This window comes from Gorilla gorilla, chromosome 1 (genome assembly GCF_029281585.2).
Source record: "Gorilla gorilla gorilla isolate KB3781 chromosome 1, NHGRI_mGorGor1-v2.1_pri, whole genome shotgun sequence".
NCBI lineage: Eukaryota > Metazoa > Chordata > Mammalia > Primates > Hominidae > Gorilla > Gorilla gorilla.
The window spans coordinates 130,182,252-130,200,796 of NC_073224.2; the positions used below are offsets into that span (position 1 = coordinate 130,182,252).

At 38.6% G+C, this 18,545-nt stretch overlaps 1 protein-coding gene across 1 annotated transcript in view; it reads right to left on the reverse strand.

Moving 5' to 3' along the window:
- GSTM2 (glutathione S-transferase mu 2) overlaps positions 1 to 18,545 on the reverse strand; it is a 1,178,915-nt gene that overhangs the window by 947,520 nt on the left and 212,850 nt on the right. The gene's annotated exons all lie outside the window — the stretch shown is intronic.

An 18,545-nucleotide genomic window follows, 5' to 3' on the forward strand; every position in this document is an offset into this window, starting at 1 on the left:
TTTTGTCTATTTTTGCTTGTTTGTTTATGCGGTATCCCCACCAGGCTCCTTAAACAGTTTATGGTAAGAAGTCAATAAATATGTGTTGTATGTGTGAATAAATGAACAAGTACAGGACATCTTGTACCACCTAGGTCAGTCACCTACAAAAAGCTAGGATCAGGCCGGGCGCGGTGGCTCACGCCTGTAATCCGAGCACTATGAGAGGCCGAGGCGGGCGGATCACGAGGTCAGGAGATCGAGACCATCCTGGCTAACATGGTGAAACCCCGTCTCTACTAAAAAAACACAAAAAAATTAGCCGGGCGCGGTGGCGGACGCCTGTGGTCCCAGCTACTCGGGAGGCTGAGGCAGAATGGCGTGAACCCGGGAGGCGGAGCTTGCAGTGAACCGAGGTTGCGCCACTGTACTCCAGCTTGGGCAACAGAGCGACACTCTGTCTCAAAATAAATAAATAAATAAATAAATAAATAAAATAAAAACTAGGATCTCTGATATATCTAGGTGTTCCCGTCTCTTTGTTTTTTGGTGTCCCCATCTCTAAAGTGGGGATATGATCGGCCTTTCAGGGTTTTAATGAATATTAGATGAGAAAATCTAGGTGCAAGGGTTTCAAAAGCTAAAAAAAGAATTATACAAATGCTTTTATTTATCATTGCTTAATAATGACTACTCTTTACTAAGTGCTTACAGTTAGTTGTCGCATTAATAGAAACACTGTTAAGTATGTTCTAGATATTAGTTAAGCAACCCAGTAAGCTTGTTTAGTATTATATCTCCACTTTGTAGTTGAGAGAAAAGCCTCAGAGAGCTAGCAGTGATGGGAACAGGATTTGAGCTCAGGTTCAACTTCAAATCCTGATGTGATTCTGTCTTAACTTGTACCCATTAATTAAAGAGCTCAGGCTTTTGTTACCTTTTATATTGGCCTTCAGCATTAGAAGAAAACTAATATTATTTTTGTGTGGCATTTTCTTTATTAAAAAGATTTTTATTTCAATAGCTTTTGGGTTACAGGTGGGTTTTTGTTACATAGATGAATTATATAGTGGTGAAAGCTGAGATTTTAGTGCACCCATCACCCGAGTTGCGTACATTTTACTTAATAAGTAGTTTTTTAACCCTAGGTCCCTTCCCACCCTCTGCCTTCTAAGTCTCTAAAGTCGATTATATCACTCTGTATACCTTTGTGTACTCATAGCTTAGCTCACACTTAAGTGAGAACATACGGTTTTTGGTTTTCCACTCCTGAGTTACTTCACTTAGAATAATGGCCTCCAGCTCCATCCAAGTTACTGCAAAAGACATTATTTCACTCCTTTTTATGGCTGGGTAGTATTCCATGGTGTGTGTGTGTGTGTGTGTGTGTGTGTGTGTGTCTGTATCACATTTTCTTTATCCACTCATTAGTTGACGGGCACTTAGGTTGGTTCCACATCTTTGCAATTGTGAATTATGCTGCTAAGAAAACTAATATTATTTAATGATAGACTTTTGAGACCAAAACCCTAGTGATTGACTCCACATGAAAGATGAAGGACTACAATAAATAAGACAAAAAAAATTGTGCTATTAACAGAGACAGAAAGTGGAATGGAAGTGAATCCTTGTGTATATGGGAGTCTAAGTTGGTAGAATCATAGTACCTTACATTTAAAATAGCCCATAGATATAAGTTGTTCTAATTTCCCTTCCTTCCACTCAACAAGGACATGCCTTTTCCACAGCCTCAAATGATGGTCATTTGAGTAATGGGGAATTAATGCTACAAATATTTTAACTAAGGTTACATACTGCCATGTTGATTAGAGAAGCAGAGAGAGAAGAATGTAGGTGTGTGCCGAGAAGCAAATTCGGAGCAAGAATCCACATCTTTTTTCAGTTCCTGACTCTAGGCTCCTCCCAAGGCCCATACACATTCCTGCCATTGGGTTCTATCAAACACTATTGCTTCTTTATAACAAATTCCCTCTTTATCCTGCTTAGGCTACTTTGAGTTAGTTTGTTACTTAAAAACCAAAACACACACACACACACACAAACACACACACACACACGCAAACTAATAAAAGCATGGAGTCACCCTGGAGCAATTATTTCTTGGAACAACAACATTCATACTCACACCTCTTACTTTTATCCTTTGTAAACACACTAGATGACTCTGGCAACCTTCGAACACATTGATTCCAGGAAAAGGATAGCGATCTTAGGCTGCTAATAATTTCAGCCATCAGGAGAAAACTAGAGTTGTCTTGAAACTGCCCACTATTCAGACCTTGGGAGCTCTGGCATCTGAATTCCTTTTCCTTCTGACTTGATCAGCTTCATCTCATTCACATCCAAGAGTTGTCTTTGAGCTGCTGCCCTTTGATTCTTGAAGCAATACAGTACTGTGTAATAATGGTTAACACTGTGATCAGTAAGTACATGGAAGGTTCTCAACTATTTTACATTTAATTAAACAAGAGTATCAACAAACATTTGTACCGAACTTTAAAATTTATAAAGCCCACGTATGTCCTTTGCCCTAAATCTGACAACTACCTGTGAAATGGATAAAATTCTTGGAGTTTGTAAATGTTGTACTACGAAAAAAAAAAAAAAAAAGTAAACATAAGCCTTGAACGTCATAGTTACAGCTGCCAGCAAATTCTTGAAACTTATCAAAGAAATCGTGAAATGCACATATCTAAACCAACTTATATTAAGCTGCCTAAACAGGATAAGACTTTCCATTACAGCAGTCACACAGTTGCAGAAATTTTACAAGTGAGATCAAACGAAGCAATAGTTAAAGGTTTGTGTCCATTCATTCTTAAACAATTCTACCGAGTGCCTAATTCTATACCAGACACTAAGCTAAGTAATGAGGACGAATAAAGAATAGTCCCAGCAACTTGTGGCCCGTATCTACCCCCAGACCAAACACTGTCACTTAGGAGGTCTGCAAGTAAACTGCAGCTCCTGTTTGCATTACGTGATTATATACATGGAAAAAAACATTTCTTCTGAGAAACTGTGCTCCTGGCAGGCAAAAGAACAGATAGCCACTGTATCTGGACCAATATCTATCGATCTGGACTGTATGCATCAGTATGGCTGTACCAGCTATTAAAATACTGGAACATTTTCTTACAGATTAGTAAAGAAGCTATTGCCCTGAGCATCCCCTTCTTGAGCCCCTTCTACCCCAACAACATGCAAACGCTTAAGATTCCTGCTCCCCACAGTTCTGCCAGATTCCATTGTCTTTGGCGGTTTTCCATGTTAGTCATTTTGAAAAGCTTCACCTCCAGGCATGGCCATTAGCTACCCCCAGGGAATTAGAATGACCCCCCCCCCCCCCCCCGCCTTCCGCCCTGGCGCCTGCCCTCCGGCCACGCCTCCGGTGGGCTGCAGGGCGCAGGCCCTGGCGGGGGTTGGGAAGCAGCGCCCCAGGCAGGTTTACTGACACCATCTGCACTGGTGATTAAACACGAGTTATTTTGAATTACCATCCCTGATTAAACCTCCTCACAGTGCGAGCTGCGTGAAGGCAGGACTTTTCTTTATTCTTGAATTTTCACAGTCCTTAGCTGTGTCCTCCGCACAGTGCATCCAGTCAGAGAAGCGAAAGTGAAGGGTTAGAGGGGAAGGGGGCATGAGCCGGAAAGAACAAGGTGCGCTTTGGAAGTCCCGTGAAAGCCTCTGTTTAAAATAATTACGACTTTGGCCGGGCACAGTGGCTCACGCCTGTAATCCCTGCACTCCGGAAGGCCGAGGCGGGTGGATCACTTGAGGTCAGGAGTTCGAGACCAGCCTGGCCAAAATGACAAAACCCCGTCTCTACTAAAAATACAAAAATTAACCAGGTGTGGTGGCGGGCGCCTGTAATCCTAGACACTAGGGAGGCTGAGGCAGTAGAATTGCTAGAACCCGGGGGGCGGAGGTTGCTGTGAGCCGAGATTGCGTGCCACTGCACCCTAACCTGGGTGACAGAGCAAGACTCCGTCTCAAAAAAAAAAAAAAAAATTATGACTTTAAATAGCCTATTTCAAATATCAAGCCACAGCAAAGCTATCTCTTGCCTTCTAGAAGAAGCTATTTCATGAAACTGTAATGCTTCTTCCAACATGTCTGTCTGGTTTCCCTACTTTGTCAGGAAAGCCTAGCAGAGAGCAGGCCCAGCTGGTTCACGCCTTGGAGCTTGGGATGTGTGGGGTGAGTAGGATAATTGGGTGTAGAAAGTAAAAAGTTTCCTCTTCAGAGTTTCCCTTCTTGTTAAAGAATAAATCATAAGTGTTAGAAATAATAGTTTCTTTTAAAGACTAACTTCCTTCAATCCTCCTTGCTTTGTGCTATTAACTCTCTGTTGAGCCCTATCCTATGTAGCTATTAGACATAAAGGAATAAGTACATTCTATGTCCTTGTACTTTAACCAAAATATTTGTGCTGGAGGTGCTCACAGGCATGTCTCAGCTCACAGCCTATGCCCCTTCCTTATTTAGGAATATTATTACTTTTCTAAGTCCTTTCATAAGCAACTTCCTCTTTTCCTTTGTCTTTCCATTGCTTTTACCTATTTAGAAAAGTTTTAAATTATTAGCCAGTCAGGTTTTAGTTTAGATTGTGCGGTCTGGCTCCAGCCAATGGAGACAGGACACAGTAGCAAGGACAAACTGCGTAAGGGATAAAAATTTCTTCCCTCCATTGTTCAGGTGTGCTCTCACCATTGTTCCATCTGCGAGGAGCACTCTTTCTGCAGAAAGTAAAATTATCTTGCTGAGAAAACTTTTTGTCTGAATGCTAATTTTTCCTTGCAGTACCGATTAACAAGCATTCTGTTTCTAAATAAACATTTTACATATAAAATTGGGGTAGTTTTGATAGCACCTAAAATATTGTATGGAACTTAATTTTTTTAAAAAACATATTTCTTCTACTACTAATCTCCAAACTCTTTCAGGACAGAAAAACTAGTTAGTTATTCCCAAGGGTCTAGTATCCTGTACCTGGAACCTAGCAAATGCTCAATTACTGTTTATGGACTAAATGACTGAATGAATGGCATGTCTCATGGGTTGAGATGATACTCATTGGTTGTATACAGCACGATTCACAGTTGGTATTGTACTTAGTGAAAACATGTCCAACCCCCATTTCTTTCATTCTTCCAATTAGTTATTCAACAAATATTTATTGTTCAACTACTATGGGCTAGGAATATCAGGCACTGAATTATACAGAGGTTAACAAAAGGAACATGATATATGTTACTGGAAATGGGTCCCTATCCAGACCCCAAGAGAGGGTTCTTGAATCTCCTGCAAGAAAGAACTGGGGGCAAGTCCATACAGTAAAGTGAAAGCAAGTTTACTAGAGAAGTAAAGAAACAAAAGAATGGCTACTCCATACACAAAGCGGCACCAAGAGTTGATGGTTGGCTATTTTTATGATTATTTCTTGATTATATGCCAAATAAGCGGTGGATTATTCATGAGTTTTCTGGGAAAGAGGCAGGGATTTCCCCCTTTTAGACCGTATAGGGTAACTTCCTGACATTGCCATGGCATTTGTAGACTGTCATGGTGCTGGTGGGAGTGTCTTTTAGCATGCTGATGCATTGTAATTAGCATACAGTGAGCAGTGAGGACAGCCAGAGGTCATATTCATCGCCATATTGGTTTTGGTGGGTTTTGGCCAGCTTCTTTACCACATCCTGTTTTATCATCAGGGTCTTTATGAGCTTTATCTTGTGATACCAGTCCTGCCAACCTCTCATCTCATCCTGTGACTGAGAATGCCTAACCTCCTAGGAATGCAGCCCCGTAGGTCTCAGCCTCATTTTACCCAGCCCGTATTCAAGATGGAGTCATTCTGATTTGAATGCCTCTGACAGTTACATTCTAGCTGGCTCTGTCTCTCTTCCATTATCCTCAACCCACCTCCACCCGCGTTGCATTCCCACCTCTCAATCTGCAACAATAAAAGCTTTGGATGGTGACTTTTTTAACTCTGAATATACAATGAGATTGTCCTTCAGACCTGCAGCTTTATTATCTTTCTGTGGAGTCTAAATGGATTTGTTTTTTCCTAGCGGCCATTATAGTTTCCTCATCTTACCTGCTGTCTCAACAGCTTTGCTGTAGCTTGGCTTCCTCCTCTAATAGTCCTCCAGCTCCTGCTCCTTTTATTGGACCATCTCTCCTCTACTCATGGTGGTGGTTCAGTGTTTCAGCAATTAGTAAAAATTTCTGTCTCAGACTGACTTTTCTTTACAATCTTAAGGATCTTTCAGTTTTCATTATTAATAGTAGTAGTATTTTATTTTATTTTCAATTTTTTATGATGGGGTCTCCCTGTCACCCAGGCTGGAGTACAGTGGCATAATCTTGGCCCACTGCAGCCTTGACTTCCTGGGCTCAAGCGATCCTCCCACCTCAGCCTCCCCAGTAGCTGGGACCACAGGCACACATCACCACATCTGGCTAATTTTTGTATTTTTTTTTTTTTTTTTTTTTTTGTAGAGATGAGGTCTCACCATGTTGCCCAGGCTGATCTTGAACTCCTGGGCTCAAGTGATCCACCTGCCTCGGCCTCCCAAAGTGCTGGGATTACAGGTGTGACCCACCATACCTGGCCAGATCTTTCAGTTATTACTAGTCTTTTCTATCGTTCCTGGGAAAAAAGTATTAGGCAAATTCATTCAGCTCTACCTGCCAAAGAATTAAATCTAATACGACGTTAAAGGTGACAAAGTGGGTCATAATCTAACTTGCTGTTGTTGCTTGCTTGTGGTGAATTCTCTAGCTTCCAAAGATGTAATTTTTGTTAATCAGTCCCTCTTGGTTCCTCCCGTAATCCCTGGCCCATCCTCTTACTCCATCACTACCTGATATGAGACCTTTTTCTTTGTTTTTTATTAGGGAGCATGATCCTCTGGTTCTGGAAATCTGAAGTCAGGCCCCAAACTCTGTGTGCCTTTTCTCTATGGAGGTCTACCTCCAAGCTCTCAGGCAGATAATAACCAAAATTTCAAAGTTCTAGGAGGAATTTCCTTTTTAAAAAATCTGCTATTTATGCAGACTGTCACTTCTTGAGAATATTACAATGAAAGCTTTGAGTTGAAGTTTTAGGAGCTCAAGACATAACAATCCTTTCTTCCTCTTTTAAGTTCAGATCAAATTGGGAAATAGAGAAGTCAAACAGAGAATTAATAATACTACAGTACTTTTATTACTGATCAAACTAAGTGGAGAACTTGCATTTAGATCTGTGATGATGCAAAGGTCCTGCTAATATTTCACTCCAGAATTAGGCAGACTTCACTCCAGAAACAGCAGGCCTTTCTCAAATGGGCAGGCTGACTGGCTTCTTACCACATGGCATAGGGCAAACCAGAATGACCTACTCTGAGGCTGGCATCTTAAGTGTTCAGCTATCACCAGAAGACTTCTCAGATTCTCAGTGAAGAAGGGAACAGGGTGCAGTCCAACACAAAGGAGGACCCACCTCCTACCAGAGAGCAGAAATGATCTTAGTACCTTTGTGTCCCTTGGCCAGCTCCAGTGGCGGTGGTGATCTCAGAGACTTCCAGCTGTTCTCTTTCTCCCAGCCTTTAGCTGGGAAAAGGGTTTGTCCCTGTAATACACTTTTTGTGGAGGACCTCACTTATGTGAATTTCATGTGACACAGTGCCTTTCTTATGAATTTCCTTATTCTGACTGTGTTTGTGTACTCCAGTTTATTGCAGTTGCCACACCAAAAGAAATACTAGATTTTTATATTACTTGTGGGATAGGATGTGCATTTTTATTGGTATTTATCATTTTATTTGCCATAAATGACAAAACCTTATCTAAAATTGCTACACTTGTGTTTGGATTTTGGACAGGTTTTGTGTGGCTGCTTAATTTCGTTCAATATGCTCTATGAAATGCTGCTGAGAAAACTTGAAAATACTGATAAGAGATAAGCCTTAATTGAACTTCTAAAATACTTCAAGACTTTGGAAAATAGAAGTAATGGATGATGGGTGATGTATCAAAATTTGCATAATTTTTAAAGGACATTTTTTGAGCAGTGATGATCAAGTCTAGTCTGAACACAAGCTATCATTTACCACAAATTACACCAGAGGCATTTTGTTTTAAATTTGTCTTTGTTGTAACGTTGTAACTGTTGAAATTAGTCTCAGACAGAATTTTCTGAGGTTTTGTTTTTTATGGAGGGATACTCGTGGGGACACAAACTTTTCCTTAAAACACATGGATCAAATCACAAATGAAAGAGGGGACATTATTACCAACCTGTGGAATACAAAATATTATAGAGGAATATTATGAGAAGTTATATGCCAGCAAATTAGATAAACTAGATGAAGAAATTTCAAGAAAGAAACAAGCTACCCAGACTGATTCAGGAAGCAATAGAAAATCTGAATACCCTATAACAAGTAAAGCAATTCAATTAGTAATAATAATTTTTTTAATGTTCCACAAAGAGGAGCACAGGTTCAGATAGCTTAATCTGTGACTTCTGCCGAATATGTTTATAGGACACAGACTCTTCACCCCCTGAAAAAAAGGAGAAGAAGAACACTTCCCATCTCATTCTATGAGGCCAGTATTACCCTGGCACCAAAACTAAGACTTCAAGAAAGGAAAATGACAGGCCAGTATACCTTTATAAATATAGATGTAAAAGTTCTCAACAAACTTTATTTGGCAACATATGAAAAAGATTATACATCATGACAAAGTGGCATTTATCCTAGGAATGCAAGGTTGATTCAACATATGAAACAATAAATGTAATGCACCATATTAATAGGACAAAGGACAAACTCCATATGATCATCTCAATAAATGCAGAAAAAGCATTTGAGAAAATCTAGCATCTTATCTTGTTAAAAAACAATGAACAAACTAGGAAAGAAGAGAACTTCTTCAACCTGATAAAGGGTATCTATGAAAAACCCACAGCTAACCCCATACTTAAAGGGGAAAGACTTGAAAACATTTCCTGTAAGATGAGGAATAAAACAAGTATGTCCACTCTCACCACTTCTAGTCAACATAGTACTTGATGTTCTAATGAGGGCAATTAGGCAAGAAAAAGAAATAAAAGCACCCCAGCTGGAAAGGAATAAGTAACACTATTTCTGTTTGTAGATGACTTTATCTTGTATATAGAAAATTCTAAGGAATCTACGCAAAAATTTAAGAATTAATAAATGAATTCACCAAATTGTAGGGTACAAGATCAATATACAAAAAAATTTGCAGTTCTATGCACCAGAAATGAACAATCCAAAAATGAAACTGAGAGCACAATTCCATTTACAAGGCATCAAAACAAAGCTGCACATCTACACCATCTGATCTTCAACAAAGCTGACAAAAACAAGCAATGGGGAAAGGACTCCCTATTCAATAAATTGTGCTGGGATAACTGGCTAGCCATATACAGAAGAATGAAACTAGACCCTTACCTTTCACTGTATACAAAAATTAACTCAAGATAATTAAAAATTTAAATGTAAGACCTCAAAATATAAAAATTTTAGAAGAAAACCTAGAAGATACTTTTACCAACATCAGCCTTGGCAAAAAGTTTTTGGATAAGTGCCCAAAAGCAATTGCAACAAAACCAAAAATTGACAAATGGGACCTAATTAAACTAAAGACCTTCTGCATAGCAAAATAAACAATCAACAGGGTAAATAGATAACCTACAGGATGGGAGAAAATATTCACTAACTATGCATCCAACAAAGATCTAATACCTAGAATTTATAAGGAACTTCAGTCAATAAGCAAAAACAAATAATCCCCTTAAAAATGGTCAAGGGATATGAACAGACACTTTTTTTAAAGAAGACATATAAGTGACCAACCAACATATGAAAAAATGCTCCACATCACTAATTATCAGAGAAATACAAATCAAAACTACAATGAGATATTACCCCACCCCAGTTAGAATGGCTATTATTAAAAAGTGAAAAATGGCTATCATTAAAAAGTCAAAAAACAACAGATGCTGATGTGGCTGCAGGGAATAGGGAACACTTACACACTGTTTTTCGGAATGTAAATTTGTTCAGCCGCTGTGGAAAGTAGTTTGGAGATTTCTCAAATAACTTAAAGCGACCATTTGATGCAGCAATCCCATGATTGGGTATATATCCAGAGGACAATAAATCATTATACCAAAAAGACACATGCATTTATATGTTCATCACTGCACAATTTACAATAGCAAATACATGGAATCAACCTAGGTGCACATCAAGGGTGAATTGGATAAAGAAAATGTGGTACATATACACTGTAGAATACTATACAGCCATAAAAAGTGAAATAATGTCCTTTACAGCAACATGGATAGAGTTGGAGGCCAAAATCCTTAGCAAATTAATGCAGAAAAAGAAAACCAAATACCACATGTTCTCATTTATAAGTGGGAGCTAACCACTGAGCACACATGAACATAAACATAGGAACAATAGACACTGTGGACTACTAGAGAGGGGACCGAGGGAGGGAACATGGGTAGAAAAACCTCCATGGATATGTAACAAACTGTACATGTACCCTCTGTATCTAAAAGTTGAAATTTAAAATGAGTAAATAAATGAAATATTTAGGAATAAATCTAACAAAAAAAGTGTACACTAAAACCCACAAAATGTTGTTGAAGGAAATATTAAAAGACCTAAATAAATGGAAAGGAATTCCATGTTCATGTTCCATGTTCATGGATTGGAAGACTTAACAGAGTTAAGATGGCAGTAATCCCAAATTGATCTATAGATTTGTTGCAATCTCTATCAAAATCCCAGCAGGCTCTCTCTCTCTCTCTTTTTTTTTTTTTGTGGCAGAAATTGACAAGCTGCTCTTAAAATTCAGGTAGAAAAGCAAAGGACCCAGAATAATTAAAACCATCTTGAAAAGAAGGAAAAAGGTGTGAGAAGGACTCATACTTCTGATTTCAAAACTTAATAACAAGCAACATAATTAAGACAGTGTGGTATTGAAATCAGAATAGACATACAGGTCAATGGAATATATTTGAGAGTCCCAAAAATAAACACATGCATATATGGTCTAATTAAAAAAAAATAAGGAAAGGAGAGTATTTTCAACAAATGATGTGTGACAACTGGATATTCACATGCAAAATGATGATGGGCTCTTACATCACACTATATATAAAAATTATCTCAAAATGGATTGTCAACCTATGAGCTAAAACTATATATCGCTTTGAATGAAACACAGGAATAAATCTTTGTGACCTTTGATCCAGCATGGTTTCCTAGCTATGACACCAAAAGTACAAGCTGCAAAAGAAAAAAATAGATAAAAAGACTTCACCAAAATTTAAAACTTATTTTCTTCAAAAAACACAAGAAAGTGAGAGGACAACCCTCAAAGTGGGACAAAATACTTGCAAATCATATCAGGTAAAGGAATTGCATCCAGAACACACACACACACACACACACACACACACCCCTTACAACTCAGTAATAAAATAAGAACAAACAACCCAATTGAAAAATAGGCAACAAATTTGAAAAAATGTTTCTCCAATGAAGATATACAAATAAATACTAAATACAAGACAAGATGCTCAACATTATTAGCTAGGGAAATACAAACCAAAACCACAGTGAAATGTCACTTCACACCCACTAGGATGGCTATAATAAAGAAGACACATACTAACAAATGGTTAGAATGTGGAAAAACATTGAGTTCCTGGTGGGAATGTAAACATTATGAGGCCATTTGTAAAAACACTTTGGCAGTTTAAAAAAAGTTAAAGAGTTGCCATATAACCCAGCAACTCCACTCGTAGGTATGCACCCAAAGTAATTGAACACATATGTCCAAAGAAAAACATGTACATGAGCGTTCACAGCTGCATTATTCACTATAGCAAAAAACAAACAAACAAAAACCACCTAAATGTCTATCAACTGACAAATAGGTACATTAAATGTGATATTTCCTTACAATATAATATATTTTCAGCAATAAAAAGGTGAGTGAAATATTGGCATTCGCTGTAAAGTGGATGGACCTCAAAACACCATACTAACTGAAAGAAGCCAGACATAATGTGCTACATGTTAGATGATTCCATCTATATGAAGTGTCCAGAATAGGTAAATTTATAAATATAAAAAGATTAGTGGTTGCCAGGGGCTAGGGAGAGGAACAGCCAGTGGTAGAAATGGAAAGGGTAAGTGAGTATGGAGTTTGTTTTGAGGGTGATAAAAATGTTCTGAAATTACACAGTGATAATGATTGCACAATTCTGTGACTATACTAAAAAAACAGATGAAAGAATAAAAAACAAGCTAAATACATGGAGAACTGGCTGGGGACAGTGACTCACACCTGAAATCCCAGCACTTTTGGTGGCCAAGGCAGGCGGATCACTTGAGGTCAGGAGTTTGACACCAGCCCGGCCAACATGGTGAAACCCTGTCTCTACTAAAAATACAAAAATTAGCTGGGGGTGGTGGCGGGTGCCTGTAATCCAAGCTACTCAGGAAGCTGAGGCACGAGAATCGCTTGAACCCAGGAGGTGGAGGTTTGCAGTGGGCCGAGATGGTGCCACTTCACTCCAACCTGGGTAACAGAGTCAGACCCTGTCTCAAAATAAACAAATAAATAAACAAAATAAATGGAGAGCCATTCCATATTCATGGATAAGAAGACAGTATTGTCAAGATGTCGATTCTTCCCAACTTGACCCATATATTCAATGCAATTCTAATAAAAATCCCAGCAAATTATTTTGTGGATTTTTATAAACTGATTCTAAAGTTTATATGCAGAAGCAAATACTCAGAATAGCCAACACAATATTGAAGTAGAAGAACAAAGTTGGAGGACTAACACTATGTGAGTAAACAAGACAGTGTGACATTGGCAAAATAATAGAAATATAGATCAATGGAACAGAGTAGAGAGTGCAGAAAGAGACCCACATAAATATAGCCAAAAGACATTTTGCAAAAGAAAATATACAAATGGCAAATAAGCATATGAAAAAATACTCAACATCATACATCATTGGGGAATTGCAAATAAAAACGATAATAATGTACTACCACATATCTATTAGAAAGGCCAACACCAACACCAAATGCTGGCAAGAATGCAGAGCAGTCGAAATTCTTATTCATTATTGGTGGGGAATGCAAAAATGGTAGCCACACTGGAAGACGAGTATTTCTTACAAACTAAACATACTCTTACTTTACCATCCAGCAACTGGGGCTTCCTGGTATTTCCCCAGAGTTGAAATTTTACATTCACACAAAACCCTGCACATGAATGTTTATGGCAGCTTTTTTCATGATGACCAAAATTTGGAAGCAACCAAAATGTCTTTTAGCAGGTAAATGGAAAAACAAACTGTGACACATCTACACAATGGAATATTATAAAGTGCTAATAAGAAATGAGCTATCAAGCCATGCAAAGACATGGAGGTACCTTAAATGCATATTACTAAGTGAAAGAAGCCCATCTGAAAAGGCTGCATATGGTGTCATTCTGACTATATGACACTATGGAATTGGCAAAACAGTGGAAACAGTAAAAGGATCAGTGGTTGTCAGGGGTTGGAAAGAGGGAGGGATGAACATGTGGCACATGGAGGATTTACATGGCCATGAAACTACTCTATTTGTTACTATAACTGTGGATACATACCATTTTATATTTGACAAAATCCATAGAATGTACAACACCAAGAGTGAACCTGAATGTAAACTATGGACCTTGGATGATAATGTGTGTCAATGTAGGTTCATTGATTGTATAAATGTACACTCTGGATTTTGATGCGGGGGAGGCTGTTTGTGTCTCAGGGGCAAGATGTATGTATGAAACCTCTATCATCTGTTCAATTTTGTCCTGAACCTAAAACTGCTTTAAAAAAATAAAGTCTACTTTTTAAAATGTCAATTTCAAAGTCTTAGAGCTAACCAAACAAAATGATATTATCAGAACCCAGTGCAATATTTGGAACAATTCAGATTCATAGTTGCTTCCAAACTCATAGCAGAAACTCAAGTAGACAAAGAAGAGGGAACCTTTTAGTGTTAGCCTATCTGGTTTGACAAACATTATATGCCAATTATCTGAGCCTGTGACCTATAACCGTAAAGTCAATTGAGATAAATGTTTACTGTGAAGAGATTAATCATACTGTGTTTAATATGTGGCAAATGGGGGTTGGAAGTCACTTAATACAGGTCTCCTCTCTCATAGAGCGACACTTGAAATCTTGGTACTTCATTACTAAATTTAGAAAGTTACAGGTTGGCAGGTTCAGTTTCCAGTTACTATGGTTTAGTGAAATTATTGGTTTTGATTTCCCACCAGGATAATCAAAATCCATTAATTTCCATTTCTCTTTTGAATCCCTCTTTTTTTTCTGGCACTAAAGGGCTGATTTGAGTGTGGGTTCTGTTTATTATATAATTTTCACACTCTTCTTTTTTATTTATTTATTTATTTATTTATTTATTTTTTTTAGACGGAATCTCGCTCGTCACCCAGGCTGGAGTGCAGTGGCGAGATCTCAGCTCACTGCAACCTACACCTCCCAGGTTCACTCCATTCTCCTGCCTCAGCCTCCCGAGTAGCTAGGACTACAGGCGCCCGCCACCACGCCCAGCTAATTTTCTGTATTTTTAGTAGAGACGGGGTTTCACTGTGTTAGCCAGGATGGTCACGATCTCCTGACCTCGTGATCCGCCGGCCTCGGCCTCCCAATGTGCTGGGATTACAGGCGTGAGCCACCGCACCCAGCAATTTTCACACTCTTTTCTATGTGGACATTTCAAGCCCATACCACCGTGACTCATGCCACTGTCTAGTGCTGTAGAACTGCTTAGACCTATCAAACCTGCCTCTCAATCAAGAGTTCTTCCTTTGTTTCAACTTAAGAATTGTCTTCAGCAAATATCTAAATTGAAACTGCTTCGAATATTTCTGAGCGATAATGGTCTTTTGTTCTTCTTGGGTTTGGCTGAACTTCTGGCATCTGAGAGGTCGATGCCTTTTATCAGTTTTAGAAAATTCTTGAGCTTTGTCTCCTGAAATACTGCTCCTCTCTTTCCTCTGTCTTTCAGGGACTGCAATTAATCACTTATTAGACATTTTTACTGTGTTTTTGAGGTCTGTTATGTTCTTTTCCTTTTTCTCTGTCCTTCAGTTTGGATATTTTCTACAGACCTATCTTCCAGTTCATGAATCCTGACTTCGGCTGTACTCAGACTGTTGTTAAGCACACCCAAAGGGTTCTTATTTCCAGTTATTGTAATTTTTTTTTTTTTTTTGAGACAGAGTCTCTGTCTGTTGCCCATGCTGGAATGCAGTGGTGTGATCTTGGCTCACTGCAACATCTGCCTCCCAGATTTAAGCAATTATCCTGCTTCAGCCTCCTGAGTAGCTGGGATTACAGGTGCATGCCACCACGCCCAGCTAATTTTTGTATTTTTAGTAGAGACGGGGAGTTCACCATGTTGGTCAGGCTGGTCTCGAACTCCTGAGCTCATGATCTGCCTGCCTCAGTCTCCCAAAGTGCTGGGAATACAGGCATGAGCCACCGTGTCCGGCCTGTAATTTTTAGTTTTAGAATATTTGTCCAATAACTGTTTTTACAGATTCCAATTCTATACTGAAGTAAATTACCCATCTTTCATCTTTGTCCACCTTTTCTTCTATTTTCTTAAAACTATTAATTATAGTTATTCAAAGTCCTGGCCAATTCTAATATCTAGTTCTGTTTCTATTAACGTTTTTCTCTTAGTGTTTAGTCATTTGGATTTGATCTTTTGCATGGCTCATAATTATTTTGTATTGCATCCCAGATATTGTATAAGACAAAATTGTAGACTCTGGATAATGTTACCTACCTCCATAGAGTTTCTACTTTCCACTCCTGGAAAGTAGAAAGAATAGTGGCAGATAACTTTGATCCTGAAAAGGCTTGATTTCAAGCTTTGTTAGATCTATTTTATTTCAGTATTATATTGCTCTTACTCCAAGGATGTGCTGAGATCTCAACTGAAAACCCTGGGTATCTAGGTACCTTATCAAGGCTTGAAGTCCAACCTCTGTTGGATGCTGAAATCTTCACTTACCTCATTAGACCCTAAACTGCTGTGTTCTGATTTTTTTTTTTTTTTTTTTTGGCATCTTTCTTTGTGCATGCTGAGTGTAGGAACTTAGATCACTATCATGATGGCAATTTGCATAGATTGTTGAGCTCCTCTGCAATTCTCCCCTCTTGGAGTTTGCCCTCAATCAGAGGCACTTTGGTAGCCCTCAACTTTGGCCTTTGATATGATTTGGCTCTGTGTTCCCACCCAAATCTCATGCTGAATTGTAATTCCCACTGCTGGGGGAGAGACCTGGTATTAGGTGATTGGATCATGGGGGCAGATTTCCCCCAGGCTGTTCTCATGATAGTGAGAGTGAGTTCTCATGAGACCTGATGGTTTCAAAGTGTGTGACACTTCCCCCCTCACTCTCTTTTTCCTGCTCCACCATGGTAAAACGTGCTTGCTTCCCCTTCACCTTCCACCATGCTTGTAAGTTTCCTGAGGCCTCCCAGTCATTCTTCCTGTTAAACCTGAAGAACTGTGAGTCAATTAAATCTCTTTTCTTCATAAATTATCCAATCTCAGGTAGTTCTTTATGGCAGTGTGAGAACAGACTAATACAGCCTCTTATTCCTCAGCCCAGAAAAACTGCTGTATTTTTTTTTTTTTTGGCTTTTATTGTCTTGCACTTAGTTTTGAGCATTCCCTCAAGAGAAATATTCCAGGGTAAACACTGAGTTCACCTCATGTGCCTTCTCTCCAGGATCATAGCTTTAAGTTCCACCTGCTTTAGTTACTCTTCAATGCCTCCAAAGAATTATAGATATAGATATATAGAAACTCCTAGGCTTATGATGGGGTTATATCCCAACAAACCTAAGTTGAAAATATTGTAAGTCAAAAATGCACTTAATACACCTAACCTACCAAACATCATAGCTTAACTTACCTTACCTTAAATGTGCTCAGAACACTTACGTTAGCCTACAGTTGGGCAAAATTATCTAATGCAAAGCCTATTTTACAATAAAGTGTTGATTATGTAATTTGTTGAATACTGTAGTGAAAATGAAAAATAGAGTGGTTGTATGGGTATTCAAAGTACAGTTTCTACTGAATGTTTATCACTTTCACACCATCATAAAGGCAAAAAAATTTAAGTCAAACTATTGTAAGTTGGGGACCATCCGTATATGTATAAAGTCATGTATTACTTAATGACAGGGATACATTCTGAGTAATGCATCATCAGACAATTTTATTGTTGTATGAACATTCAGAATATATTTACACAAACCTAGATGGTATAGCCTACTACACACCCAGCCTATTGCTCCTTGGCTGGAAACCTGTACAGCATGGTACTGTACTAAATATTGTGGGCAATTTTAACCTAATGGTAGGTATTTGTACATCTAAACTTGGAAAAGGCATAGCAAGTCATATGCAAGTGCATATGACCACCAGTTGCATATGCAGTCTGTCTTTGATCAAAACTTGGTTATGCATTGCATAACTATATATATATATACACACACATATAAATATATACAAATATGTAAATATTTATGTATATTTTATCCCACTTTCCCCCTGAAGTGGGAGGTTTAGTTTGATATATACTACTACATCTTGGCTGGAGTTGGAGGTCTCAGTACTTCATAGCAGTCATGAATGCTGTGGGTTTGCAGTAACTTCACTGAACTGTTTATCTGCCACAACTACAAAAGATGGCTTATTCTTTTTAAGTTATGGAGCCCTATTCCTTTTAATTTGTGTGTTAGATAAAATCTACCACGTGTCTATGGGCAAAACCAAAGTCTGAATCTCTAAAATCTAAGGCCATAATCAAAACTAGGTAATTTATCAATCTAGAGTCATATAATGGGGATTCCTCTTCAGCCTGCATTTGGATAAACCGCATGAACCCAAGAGTTTAGCGCTACCACTCAAGGCCATTGTTTTTGGTTGTGCAGGCTTCAGTGGGTAAGGTGCTATTTATGTAGGTTAAATGGCGGTTGAGTGCTCTGCAATGTGGTGGCCTTGATACCACAAGTTTTTTGTTTTTTTTTTCTTAGATCTGAATTCATTTGTTGCGGGGAGAAAAACTAGGGGCAACTGATCTGGCATTGCCTACCTATGCCTGACATGAAATTCGCCAGGACCTCTGGGAGAATACCTCTAGTTAAGCAATAGGATTAGAAGCCTGATTGCAGAAAATTAGGAGGTAAAGAATGATTGGGAAGTCAGAAAGAGTGGACATCAAATGAACACAATATATTAAACAAATTGGATGTGAAGGGAAGTGAGAGATATGGTGATAGGTAGAGAGGGAAGGACTTTGTTTTAAGAGTGAGGAGAGTTAAGCATGTTTGTGGGCTGGGGATGAAGCTAATGGAAAAGGAGAGGAAGAAGATACAA